This window comes from Dendrobates tinctorius, unplaced genomic scaffold (assembly GCF_039654945.1).
Source record: "Dendrobates tinctorius isolate UK_male_01 unplaced genomic scaffold, ASM3965494v1 ptg000068l, whole genome shotgun sequence".
Classification (NCBI taxonomy): Eukaryota; Metazoa; Chordata; class Amphibia; order Anura; family Dendrobatidae; genus Dendrobates; species Dendrobates tinctorius.
Window position 1 is genome coordinate 14,370,697 of NW_027361736.1, and position 14,172 is coordinate 14,384,868.

Consider the following 14,172-nt stretch of genomic DNA (forward strand, 5'->3'; position numbering starts at 1 on the left):
AGCCTAAAGACAGAAAAGGAAATCTAAACTGCCCCAGAGCAGACCCCAAAGTAAAAGGCAGCCCCCAACATATAATGACGGTGAAGCAAGATGAAAAAACACTCACACAGATAGAAAGATAGGCTGAGCAAACGATGGGGCCCAAGCTAAACTAAACAGGACAGGAAAGGACGGTTGCTGTCTGCAATCTGCCAAAAACCCTATCAAAGAAATAAGCCAACAGCTGATATGGAAAAAGACCCTGAAGCAGCTAGGCTTCAAAAACTATATCAGCACTCCGGTATTTTCAGAAGACAGAGCTAAAGGAATTCAGTTCACCCCAGCAGGGAATGGCAGAAATCCAGAAAAACAAAGCAAACAAAGTCAAAGCACAAATGCAAAAAGCAGCGCAGAAAAACTTAGCTTTAGAAGAGCAGGAATTCAGACTGGTCTCCAAGGATCCCACAGAGAAATCACCCGCAGGGCAGGAGGGCGTCGGCAGCCTTATATCCAGTCCGTAACTCCACTCAGCCAGTCATCATCATTAGGCTCAGGTGCCTGATAATCAGGCTCACTACCTTTCCTTAACAGAAGAGGGAGTTCATCAGGCCTCAGTAGTGAAGAGGAAAATGAGCTCACAACAACTCACATTTCTTGGTAGAATCGTGCAGGATTGAAATTTTTGATGTTTTTCTACTCCTCTCATGAGCCCAAACAAGACTCTAAAAGGATGAGCTTGCAACTACTTTATTTTTGGAAAAAATTCAAAACATTCATAATTCAATAGAGCCCAATAGCAAAAGCAGCGTTTTGAATGAACAATCACATTTCTTGGTAGAATCATGCAGGATTTAAATTTTTGATGTTTTTTTTACTCCTCTCAACAGCCCAAACAAGTTTCTAAAAGGATGAGTTTGCAACTACTTTACTTTTGGAGAAAATTCAAAACATTTTCAGGTATTCCTCTGAATTTAAGGTTATTTCTTCTACTTCTGTCCTCTTGCTCTATTTACTTTGATTTTAGAAAGGTAACCTCTTTTTCTAAGGCATAGTGTTCATCTATTAAGGTTTTATGAGACTTAACCATTTCCTCCATTTTGGATTCTAGGTGATCCACTCTCTGGCCCAGACTGTCTATATTATTTTGGAGGTTTGTATTATATCCCTCTATTTGTTTTTGGAATGTCTTTGCTAGCAGGCATATCATGTTCTTTATGAATAATTCTGAGGCTGCATTGCTAGTGGCCTCTACCTCCATTAGTACTTGTAGAATGCTCTCAGATACAGGTTTGTCTGAGGAGAGCGAGTCCTCCAACTGTGATTCATGTTGCAGCTCAGCAGAGCTAGTGCTTAATCTGCGGCTATTTTGTGATTCAGGGGATGATTTCCTCTGCGGCGGCGTTAGAGGGGTGTCTGATATATTAGATATATCTGGGCAAGAAGAGGCATTTCTCATTGTGTTTGTTTCATTTATTGCAGCGGTGAGCGTTGCTGCTGCACTAGATTTCATGGGCTGCGCTAGATTCTGGCTTAAGGTACGCAATTTGCGTACCTGTTGCGTAATCCCGCTTGTCCCCCGGTCAGTCTCGCGATATTTCGCTGGTTTCTTCACAGCGCTATCTTTGATATTAAAATTACCGCTTTCTTTATCAAATGGAGCGGCGGTTTTAGCGGGGGTGGGGGCAGACTTAACCCCTGACTTGTATGCCGCATGTTTCAGCCTCTGTGGCGTTCTCTCCTGCTGTGCGCCGCTCAGGCTGGGGCTGCAGGCTGTGGCTGCTGTGAGGCGGGCGCCATCTTGGCTCCTCAGCATAAGGGGAGAGCGCTCCAGTTTTCTTGCTTTTTCTGCTATTTTACTGAGCGGATCCATATTCTGAGGGTACCGTTGGTGTCAATGGAGCTTCCGCAACCCCTCCACGCCAGTCCTGGTTTAATTAACGCTTTCTGTCACCGCTTGGCAGGCTGCCCTGGAGAGGAGCACAGAGCTCAGACTTCCATACAGCTCAGACGCTGGCCACGCCCCCCAATGTTTTGAATTTTCTCCAAAAGTAAAGTAGTTGCAAACTCATCCTTTTAAGAAACTTGTTTGGGCTGTTGAGAGGAGTAATAAAAACATCAAAAATTTCAATCCTGCATGATTCTACCAAGAAATGTGATTTGTTCATTCAAACCGCTGCTATTTTGGGCCCTATTGAATAATGAATGTTTTGAATTTTCTCCAAAAGTAAAGTAGTTGTAAACTCATCCTTTTAGAAACTTGTTTGGGCTCTTGAGAGGAGTAGAAAAACATCAAAAATTTCAATCCTGCACGATTCTACCAAGAAATGTGATTGTTCATTCAAAACGATGCTTTTGCTATTGGGCTATATTGAATAATGAATGTTTTGAATTTTCTCCAAAAGTAAAGTAGTTGCAAACTCATCCTTTTAGAAACTTGTTTGGGCTGTTGAGAGCAGTAAAAAAACAAAGAAATGTGATTGTTCATTCAAAACGCTGTTTTTTGCTATTGGGCTCTATTGAATAATGAATGTTTTGAATTTTCTCCAAAAGTAAAGTAGTTGCAAGCTCATCCTTTTAGAGTCTTGTTTGGGCTCATGAGAGGAATAGAAAAACATCAAAAATTTCAATCCTACAAGATTCTACCAAGAAATGTGAGTGTTTATTGAAACCGCTGGTTTTTGCTATTTTGTGCCCTATTGAATAATGAATGTTTTGAATTTTCTCAAAAAGTATAGTTGCAAACTCATCCTCTTAGAAACTTGTTTGGGCTGTTGAGAGGAGTAAAAAAACATCAAAAGTTTAAATCCTGCATGATTCTACCAAGAAATGTGATTGTTCATTCAAAATGCTGCTTTTGCTATTGGGCTCTATTGAATAATTAATGTTTTGAATTTGTTCTAAATATTCACTGACATTACCAAGAATTATCCGTGTTATACGGCCGGAACAAGATGCAGTGCCACCGACGGCGCGCAGGCAGGTAAATAGGATGGTTTTTTTTCTTAACAGGAATCATACATACAAAGATAGGGGATAAGGAGCCATGCAGACAATGACAGGGACGGGGGAACCATGCATACCACGGTAGGGATGAGTGGTCAATGCACACCCGGCTTATACTCAAGTCAATAAGTTCACCCAGGTTTTCGTGGCAAAAGTAGGTGCCTCGGCTTATACTCTGGTCGGCTAGACCTGGTCTGGTCTAGAGTCGCAGCAGTTACAAAACCTTTTACACAGGTGCCACTATCGCTCTCCTTCATTTTTTGTTTTTAACAATTTTTCCCTGGATCTGTAGCTGGATATTTCCTGCTTTTGAATTGCCTCCTATATACAGTATGAGCCTGCACATCGCTTCCTATATACAGTATGAGGCCGCATATAGCCTCCTATATACAGTATGAGGTCGCGTATAGCCTCCTATATACAGTATGAGCCTGCACATCGCTTCCCATATACAGTATGAGGCCACATATAGCCTATTTACAGTATGAGTCTGCACATAGTCTCCTATATACAGTATGAGCCTGCACATTGCTTCCTATATACAGTATGAGGCCGCATATAGCCTCCTATATACAGTATGAGCCTGCACAGCGCTTCCTATATACAGTATGAGTCTGCACATAGTCTCCTACATACAGTAGGAGGCCGCATATTGCCTCCTATATACAGTATGAGCCTGCACATCGCTTCCTATATACAGTATGAGGCCGCATATAGCCTCCTATATACAGTATGAGCACCCACATATAGCCTCCTGAATGCAGTGTTTACCTCCTATATACAGTATGAGCCTGCACATAGCCTCCTATATACAGTAGCAAAAAAAACATGATTGAATGAGAGTAATGGTTTTGGGTCCTTTCTGTAAAAATCGTATGGGTATCTTTTTAGTCTTGGTTTTAGTTTTCTGTTTTTAATTATTTTTTCCTGTGCTTATACTCCAGTTCTCTATCTTCGCATCGCAATATATGATCTGGCATGGAATTCATTGTTGAGGGCATTTCAAGATTTTTTGAAGAAACACTCCTCTCACAAGAAATCTACGGCTCTTTTCGTACCCATTGGGTCTTCAATATTTCATGTTATTTGTTCACATTTTTATTCATTTTTTCTTTTTTTGTTTATTTCATTTACATTTTTGTTTTATTTTTATATATATATTTTTCACTCATTTTTTATTTTTTTCACAATTTTCTTTGTATATTTGTGCTATGTATTATTCATTATACATAATTGTGTGTATAATTACTTTATGATATATGACATTTGATGTATGTATTGAATGCCATGTGTTATTTTTATGTACATTTGTTTTTTAACAGAGACATGATATATAGTTGTTATAGTTATATGATGCACATACACTTTCATATAGCCTGCATACACATTATGCTAATTGTTAAAAATTTTTTATTGCTTGCATAGTGTGCTTATAATTGACACATATGTGTGTGCCTTTGCACTCTATGTCAGGCATATTCACTTTAATGGTTCATACACACTGCTATAATTATTTCAGCATCATTATGTTTTATCCCCTCACTTTCAACACTTGCTATCACTTTAAATTGTGATTATTATTCTTCATAATTATTTTATTTTCTTGTCCTCACTTGAGCGCATGCCCAGTTCAGTCCTCCCTAGGAGCCTTCTGACGTGCTCAGTCTGGTATGTGGCTGTCTCTGGCTGTTTTGCAGCTTGAGCCGCTTTCATGCTGATGATAGACTCGCTGTACATAGTGGGGACTCAACAGCGCATGCGCCGATAATGCTGTGGACGTTTAGAACTGGATACTATTGACGTCATTGTGGACACTACAGCGCAGGTCCTGAATTTTACAAGCTTTATTAGGGAAAGTGGTTTATTGGTTGACCGCACTATATAAACTAGATCCGGGGCACTTGTAAACCACGCCTCCTGAGGAAGCTGCGGCGTAACGCGCGTAGGGGCGGCAGGTTTTACAGCGACATACACAGCACATGTAAGTTGTTACTTTCTAATGCAGTCCTTGTATCTTACTCTGGAATTTGCATAGACAGTTTTTACTCTGTGTACACTTAATGCCTACCAGGCTTATTTGATACAAGGCACTTATGCACTTTATATTCAGCAGTTTACTCTGGGCACTTATTGTATGCAAAACCTTATCTGGGCATACATATTATGTATATGGAGAGTTTGCTGTTTACTATGCATTCTATTTGTGAAAGGAAAGCAAAGAAACTACATGTTTTATACAGATAAAAACTTTATTAACTGCTATATTGTGTTTATGTCTGCTGTAACTTGCATTTAGCATTTATGCTCTGTTAATTATTCTAAATAAATTATTTAGCTTGAAAAGTCTTAGTTACTCACCGGTTAACGGTATTTTTCGGAGTCCATGACAGCACCACCTGAGAGAGGGGATCCGCCCTTTAGGAACAGGAAACTTACAGATACAAAAAGGGCGGCACCTCTCCCACGCATCAGTTGGATTACAGAGCACAGAGGACCACAATGGTTAATAGCATAACTTATATACAATACTATACACAACTATTTAAATTACCCGTGTACGTATAAGAAGAAGTGCACACCCAAATTAAACTAAAGGGAGGGAATATACGGGTGCTGTCATGGACTCCGAAAAATACCGTTAACCGGTGAGTAACTAAGACTTTATTCGGTCGTCCATGACAGCACCACCTGAGAGAATTACAGAGAGTAATAACTACTTTAGGGAGGGACTACAGCCTGCAGCACCCTTATCCCAAAAGAGAGGTCTGTGGAAGCACCCAAGTCTAGCCTATAATGACTATAAAAGGTGCTCGGAGAGGACCAAGTAGCCGCCTTACATATCTGGTCAATGGAGACTTCTGATCTCTCGGCCCACGAGGTCGCCATGGCTCTGGTGGAATGTGCCCTCAGCTTCCCGGGTGGCGACCTGCCTTTTGAGGTGTATGCTAAGGCAATCGCTTCTCTAATCCACCTGGCTAGTGTATTCTTTGATACTCTACAACCTTTCCTAGGGCCTTGGTGGGAAATAAACAGGGCATCCTCTTTCTTCCAAGGATCGGTAGCTGCCACATATTCTATAAGGCACTTCCTAACATCCAGGGTATGTAGTTTCTCTTCCTTCTTATTAGCCGGATTAGGGAGGAAGGATGGAAGGACTACTTCCTGAGTCCTATGAAAGTTAGAAACCACTTTAGGTAAATACGCTGGATCAGGTGTGAGTATTGCTCATTTTTAATCTGTATATAAGGAGGACGCCTAGATAATGCCTGGATATCGCTAGCTCTGCGAGCAGAGGTTAGAGCTACCAGGAACGCTACTTTGAGGGACAGGTTTTTTATGGAAGCTGATGAAATAGGTTCGAATGGAGCTTCTGTCATGGCCGTGAGGACTAGATTCAAGTCCCATGGCATGAATCTATCCTTCACTACCGGCCTGGATCTTCCTGCTGCTTTAATGAATCTACTGATCCAGTAATTACTCGTGATGTTGCAGCTAAAGAGGGCCCCTAAGGCTGCTACTTGTACTTTAAGGGTACTAGTGGAAAGCCCCATGTCCAGACCTTTCTGAAGAAATTCTAAGATCTGATTTATAGGTGTTGAACCCCCAGCGACTATTCCCGAGCTGTGAAGGAATTTCTTCCAAATTCTAACATAGATCTTGGTAGTAATGGCCTTTCTACTTTTAAGAAGGGTATTAATTAAGTCTGGGGAGAAGCCTTTATCTTTTAAGAGCGCCCGCTCAAACTCCACGCCGTCAGATGTAGGCCAGCCACCTGAGGATGGAAGACTGGGCCCTGGGATAGGAGATCCGGGATGTCCGGAAGAACCCAAGGATCGGACACCGACATGGTCCTGAGGCAAGAAAACCAAGCCCTCCTGGGCCAAAATGGGGCGATGACTATAACCCTTGCTCTGTCTTTCCTGATCTTTCTCAACACCAAGGGTAGTAGCGATAGGGGAGGGAAGGCATATGCTAGCCTGAAGTCCCACATTATCAGAAAGGCATCTACTGCCAGGGGGTTGTCTCTGGGATTTAGGGAGCAGAATAGTCTCAATTTTCTGTTTTCTTTGGTGGCGAAGAGGTCTGCCTCTGGCTGTCCCCACCTTTGCACAATCAGGTGGAAGATCGAGATGTTTAGGGACCATTCTCCTTGCCTTAGCAGATTGCGGCTTAAGAAATCTGCCATAATGTTTTCTTTCCCTTTTATGTGTAGCGCTGTCAAAGATAGAAAATGCTGCTCTGCTAGTTGGAACAACCGTTCTGTCACATTCATCAGGGGTTTGGAACGAGTCCCACCTTGGTGGTTGATATAAGCCATGGTGACCTGATTGTCGGAGAGCACTCGCACATGATGGCCCTGCAGATACATAAGTAGCTTCTTAGCTGCCTGTTCTACTGCTGTCAATTCTTTCAAATTAGATGACATATTTATCTGGTGCTGGTCCCATAGGCCCTGGACCACGACCTCACCCATATGAGCCCCCCAGCCGGAAGGGCTAGCATCCGTAGTGACTATGCGGGATATGTCGAATTCCCAGGGAACTCCTCTGGATAAATTATCCTTGTCCAGCAACCACTCTAGGGACTCCCTTGTGTTTCGGGACAAGGTTAGCTGGCCCTCTAAGTAACCTCCGAGGATTCTTTGATGCAGTAAAACCTCACCCTGAAGTGTTCTTGAATGAAACTGGGCCCACTGCACCGCTGGGATACAGGAGGAAAGGGAACCCAGAAGGGACATGGCTTTCCTAAGGGACATGGTGGGGTTATTGGAAGCATTTAGGACCTGATAGTGTAAACGAACAAGCTTCTCCGGAGGCAGACGGCATTCCTGTTTCTCAGAATCTAGAATCAGGCCTAAAAACTGCTGGCTTTTCATCGGCTGTAACCGAGATTTTTTGATATTCAGCAGCCATCCTAACCGCTCCAGGGCAGACATTGCCCTCTGTAGCTGTTCCGTACAATGTTTTGCCGTTTTTCCTATAATCAGGAAGTCATCTAAGTAGGGTACTACTAGAATGTCAGATTCACGTAGATGGGCCATAACTTCCGCTACTACTTTGGTAAATACCCGGGGAGCGACTGCCACCCCAAAGGGGAGGGCCGCGTATTGGAAATGTTCAACTGACCCATTTAACTGAACCGCCACTCTGAGGAAGCGCTGATGAGCTGCATGAATGGGTATATGGTAGTAAGCATCTTTCAAATCCAACACCACCATAAAGCAGTTTTGAAACAATAATTTTATTGTTGAATTAATTGTTTCCATTTTAAACGGGCGTATAACCAAGAATTCATTAAGGGACTTAAGATTAATTATAGTCCTAAAGGAACTGTCTGGCTTGCGGACCAGGAACAGAGGGGAGTAGAAACCTTTCCCCCTTTCACCTTCTGGAACCACAGTTAGGACCTTCTTAAGGCAAAGATCATGAACCTCGGTCTCCAGGGCAGCTTGTTCTGATGTGGAGGACCTGATTGGGGTGACCCTAAATCGATCATGGGGAACCCGGGTGAATTCCAGTTGTAGACCCGTAGCTATCACCCCCCGTATCCAATTACTATCCGAAATCATGGACCAGGCTGGGTAGAAGGCAGCTAGTCACCCCCCTACCAGGGCCTCTAGTCATTGGGGCGGCTTTTTAGTGTCCCGTGCTGGACCTTCCTGGCGCCCCCCTCCTCCGAACATGAAACCTGTACCTCTCCTTCTTTTGTCATCCCATCTGCCCTGATCTCTGGACGACCTTCTATGGAAATATCCTTTCCTGGTAAAGGGGCGTCTATAAGAAGGATTCGGGAGGCTCGGAAACTTCTTTTTATCATCCCCGGCTTTCTCTAACAGTTCATCCAGGGCAGAGCCAAATAGATATTCCCCCTCGCAAGGAATGGAGCAGAGTCGTGACCTGGCCTGGATATCCCCTGGCCAGCATTTTAACCAGAGGGCCCTTCGAGCTGCGTTAGATAACCCTGCGGATCTAGCCGCCATCCTTGCAGAGTCTGCTGAGGCATCGGCCAGGAAAGCAGCGGCACTCTGGATAATTGGTAGGGTTTTCCGAATGGATGCTCTTGAGGCTCCATCTCTCAGATGGGAATCCAGTTGATCTAGCCAGACCATCATGGATCTGGCTGTACAAGTGGCAGCTATCGCTGGTCTTAGGGCGTCTGCTGACATCTCCCATGATCCCTTTAGAAAGGAATCCGCTTTTTTATCCAGCGGGTCTTTTAGGGAAGCCATGTCATCGAAAGGGATGGAAGATTTTCTGGAGGCTTTGGCTACTGCCACATCCAGTTTAGGGGCCTTAACCCATCTGTTCACCACTGGGTCATCAAATGGGTACCTTCGTTTGAAGGCCGGTGGCAAGGAGCCTCTTTTTTCGGGTTTTTTCCACTCCCTATCTATTAAGCTCTGGACCTTATCATTTAAAGGGAAGGCCCTGCGCTTCCTGGGATCTAGACCTCCGAACATCACGTCTTGTGCCGAAATTTCTGGTTTTGAGTCTGTTACTCCCATGGTGGACCTTATTGTTTTAACTAGTTTGTCCATCTGGTCTAACGGGAAGCAGAAACGGCTCGAGTCGTCATCCGAAGAAGACGAAGTGGAGGCCGGGGAATCCGAGGAGTCATTGTTCCTAGGAGCAACCGAGGACTCCGAACCTGAGAAGCTAACTTCTCTCCCCCTAGAAGAATCCCTTTTTGACAGGGCTTTCATTTCTGTCCTGATTATTTCTCTCAGGCTTGTGGTGAAATCTGGCATTTCTTCCGCTACCTGTAAGGACGGGGGAGAATGTAAGGGCCTGTCAGTCTATCCCTGGCCCTCATTCCCTTCCAACCCCTACCGTTTGTCGCACACATGGCTGACAATCTTTTGGGGTGGCCGTCTGGCAAGGGGCAACTACAGAGGGCACATTCCCTGTGCTTCTGTTTTCCCGTAGCTTTCCTCCCCTGCAAAAAATACATAAGGGAACACTGCATCAGGGTACATTCACGAATATCTCTTACCCATGCAGGTGAGGCAGGTACCGGATCACGGAGGGAGGCAGGAGGGTCCTTTAGTCTGGAGGAACTTCCGCGGCTCTGTTCACTCGATCGTTTTTTCTTCTGCTGGCCACTCGCATGAGGCTTCGCCACGGCCTCCTTCTGTGGCCGCTCCTGTATCTCGTCCTGCTGCTCTATGTGGGCTTCTGTCATATCCATCACTGGGCCTTCAGAAGCACCCCCGCAGCGTTGCCTCCTGCCTTTTAAGGCCTCCCTGTACCCGGGTCAGCAGGGTTCTGGCGTGGCACCTCCCCAGCATCCGCGACCCCCCCTGCATGCTCCGCCTCCCCCCCACCCCTCGCCACGGGTACAGCGCATCCCCCCGGACCGCCGCGCACATGCGGCGCACACTGGAAAGTCGGCCAGCACCCGACTTCCGGTTTCGGCATCCCCGGCTCCGCCCCTTCCGCCGCGTCACTTCCACCGTGCGTCAGAGACCGCGGGAGCGCGCGGAACGGAGTCGGCAGGGCGCCCCCGGCTCCGGTGTGCCCGCCGCCCCCACATGCGCCCGCCTGAGCCCGACGACTGTGCGCGACCGCCGACCCGGACGCGGGAGGATGACCGGACCCCAGGGGGAGACTCAGGAGGGGCGTATACGTACCTGGTGCCCGCACTTTGGAGACGGCTGTCCACCGGACCCTATGCTCCACCTGCTCCAACCACAGTCGTGGCGACCTACCCGGCCCCACCGTGGTGCTTCCAGGGACCCCGAACTGGACCGAGGTAGGAGATCCCCCCGCTACCTGAGGCGTTCAGCCGGCCTGGGAATCCCTCGTCGACTCCATGACGGACGATCTGTAGGGAGTCCTGTCCTCTAGGAACAGGAAACCAACTGATGCGTAGGAGAGGTGCCGCCCTTTTTGTATCTGTAGGTTTCCTGTTCCTAAAGGGCGGATCCCCTCTCTCAGGTGGTGCTGTCATGGACGACCGAATAAAACTCCAATTTTGATCTCTTGTGATGCTTAATAGCTCATTTATGAGATTTTTTTTGCTATTATATTTCCAGTGAGTTGAGCCTTTGAAGAATTTTTTTCCAGTATTTGGGATATATTTGTACTTTATCCTATATACAGTATGAGCCTGTACATCGCTTCCTATATACAGTATGAGGCTGCATATAGCCTCCTATATACAGTATGAGCCCACATAGCCTCCTGTATACAGTATGAGGCCGCATATAGCCTCCTATATACAGTATGAGCCCACAGAGCCTCCTGTATACAGTATGAGGCCGCATATAGCCTTCTATATACAGTATGAGGCCGCATATAGTCTCCTATATACAGTATGAGCCTACACATTGCTTCCTATATACAATATGAGCCCACATAGCCTCCTATATACAGTATGAGCCTGCACATCGCTTCCTATATACAGTATGAGGCCACAAATTGCCTCCTATGTACGGTATGAGCCTGCACATCGCTTCCTATATACAGTATGAGGCCGCATATAGCCTCCTATATACAGTATGAGCACCCACATATAGTAACATAGTAACATAGTTATTAAGGTTGAAGGGAGACTTTAAGTCCATCTAGTTCAACCCATATCCTATCCTAACTTGCCCTAACATGTTGATCCAGAGGAAGGCAAAAAAAACCCATGTGGCAACAGTAAGCTTCACATTGGGGAAAAAAATTCCTTCCCGACTCCACATACGGCAATCAGACTAGCTCCCTGGATCAACGCAATATTAAGGAGACTAGTGTATATACCCTGTAATATTATACTTTTCAAGAAAGGCATCCAGTCCCTTCTTAAATTTTAGTAGGGAATCACTCATTACAACATCATATGGCAGAGAGTTCCATAGTCTCACTGCTCTTACAGTAAAGAATCCGCATCTGTGAGTATGCTTAAACCTTCTTTCCTCCAGACGTAGAGGATGCCCCCTTGTCCCCGTCACAGGTCTAAGAGTAAAAAGATCATTAGAAAGGTCTTTGTATTGTCCCCGCATATATTTATACATTGTAATAAGATCACCCCTAAGCCTTTGATTCTGCAAACTAAATAACCCCAAGTGTAATAACCTGTCTTGGTATTGCAGACCCCCTAGTTCCCTAATAACCTTGGTCGCTCTTCTCTGCACCCGCTCCAGTTCAGCTATGTCTTTCTTATACACCGGAGACCAGAACTGTACACAGTATTCTAAGTGTGGTCGCACTAGTGACTTGTATAGAGGTAAAATTATGTTCTCCTCATGAGCATCTATGCCTCTTTTAATGCATCCCATTATTTTATTTGCCTTTGCAGCAGCTGCCTGACACTGGCCACTAAATGTGAGTTTGTCGTCCACCCATACACCCAGGTCTTTTTCAGTGACTGTTTTGCCCAGTGTTTTACAATTAAGCACATAATTATACAACTTGTTCGTTCTACCCAAGTGCATGACCTTACATTTATCCCGATTAAAGCTCATTTGCCATTTATCAGCCCAAGCTTCTAGTTTACATAAATCCTCCTGTAATATAAAATTGTCCTCCTCTGTATTAATTACCCTGCAGAGTTTAGTGTCATCTGCAAATATTGAAATTCTACTCTCTATGCCCTCTACAAGGTCATTAATAAATATGTTAAAAAGAAGCGGGCCCAAAACTGACCCCTGTGGTACCCCACTGCTAACCGTGACCCAGTCCGAGCGTGCTCCATTAATAACCACCCTTTGTTTCCTATCCCTGAGCCAGCTCTTAACCCACCTACACATATTTTCCCCTATCCCCATTGTTCTCATTTTATGTATCAACCTTGTGTGGCACCGTATCAAAAGCTTTTGAAAAGTCCATGTACACCACGTCCACTGCATTCCCTTGGTCCAGTCCGGAACTTACCTCTTCATAAAAGCTTATCAGATTAGTCTGACAGGAAGGGTCTCTTGTAAACCCATGTTGATATTGGGTAAATAAGGTTTTTCTTCTCCAGATACTCCAGTATAGTATCTCTTAGAAAACCCTCCAGGATTTTACCCACAGTTGAGGTTAAACTTACTGGCCTATAATTTCCAATTTCAGTTTTTGTCCCCTTTTTGAATATTGGCACCACATTTGCTATACGCCAGTCCTGTGGTCCAGACCCTGTTATTATGGAATCTTTAAAGATTAAAAATAATGGTCTATCTATGACTGTGCTTAATTCCTGCAGTACTCGGGGGTGTATCCCATCCGGGCCCGGGGATTTGTCAATTTTAGTGATTTGTAGACTCCGCCGTACTTCCTGCTGGGTTAAGCAGGTGACATTTAACTTCCTGCTGGGTTAAGCAGGTGACATTTATAGCCTCCTGAATACAGTTTTTGCCTCCTATATGCAGTATGAGCCTGCACATTGCTTCCTATATACAGTATGAGCCTGCACATAGCCTCCTATATACAGTATGAGCCTGCACATAGCCTCCTATATACAGTATGAGGCCGCATATAGCCTCCTATATACAGTATGAGCACCTACATATAGCCTCCTATGTACAGTATGAGCCTGCGCATTGCTTCCTATAAACAGTATGAGCATCCACATAGCCTCCTATGTACAGTATGAGCCTGCAAATCGCTTCCTATAAACAGTATGAGTCTGCACATCGCTTCCTATAAACAGTATGAGCCCACATATAGCCTCCTGAATACAGTATTTGCCTCCTATATACAGTGTGAGTCCCCATATAGCCTTCTATATACAGTATGAGCCTGCACATCGCTTCCTATATACAGTATGAGGCCGCATATAGCCTCCTATATACAGTATGAGCACCCACATATAGCCTCCTGAATACAGTTTTTGCCTCCTATATACAGTATGAGCCTGCACATTGCTTCCTATAAACAGTATGAGTCTGCACATAGTCTCCTATATACAGTATGAGCCTGCACATCGCTTCCTATATAGAGTATGAGGCCGCATATAGGCTCCTATATACAGTATGAGCCTGCAAATCGCTTCCCATATACAGTATGAGGCCACATATAGCCTCCTGAATACAGTATTTGCCTCCTATATACAGTATGAGCACCCACATATTGCCTCCTGAATGCAGTGTTTACCTCCTATAAACAGTATGAGCCTGCACATTGCTTCCTATATACATTGAGCCTGCACATAGCCTCCTATATACAGTATGAGCTTGTACATCCCTTCCTATATACAGTATGAGGCCACATATAGCCTCCTATA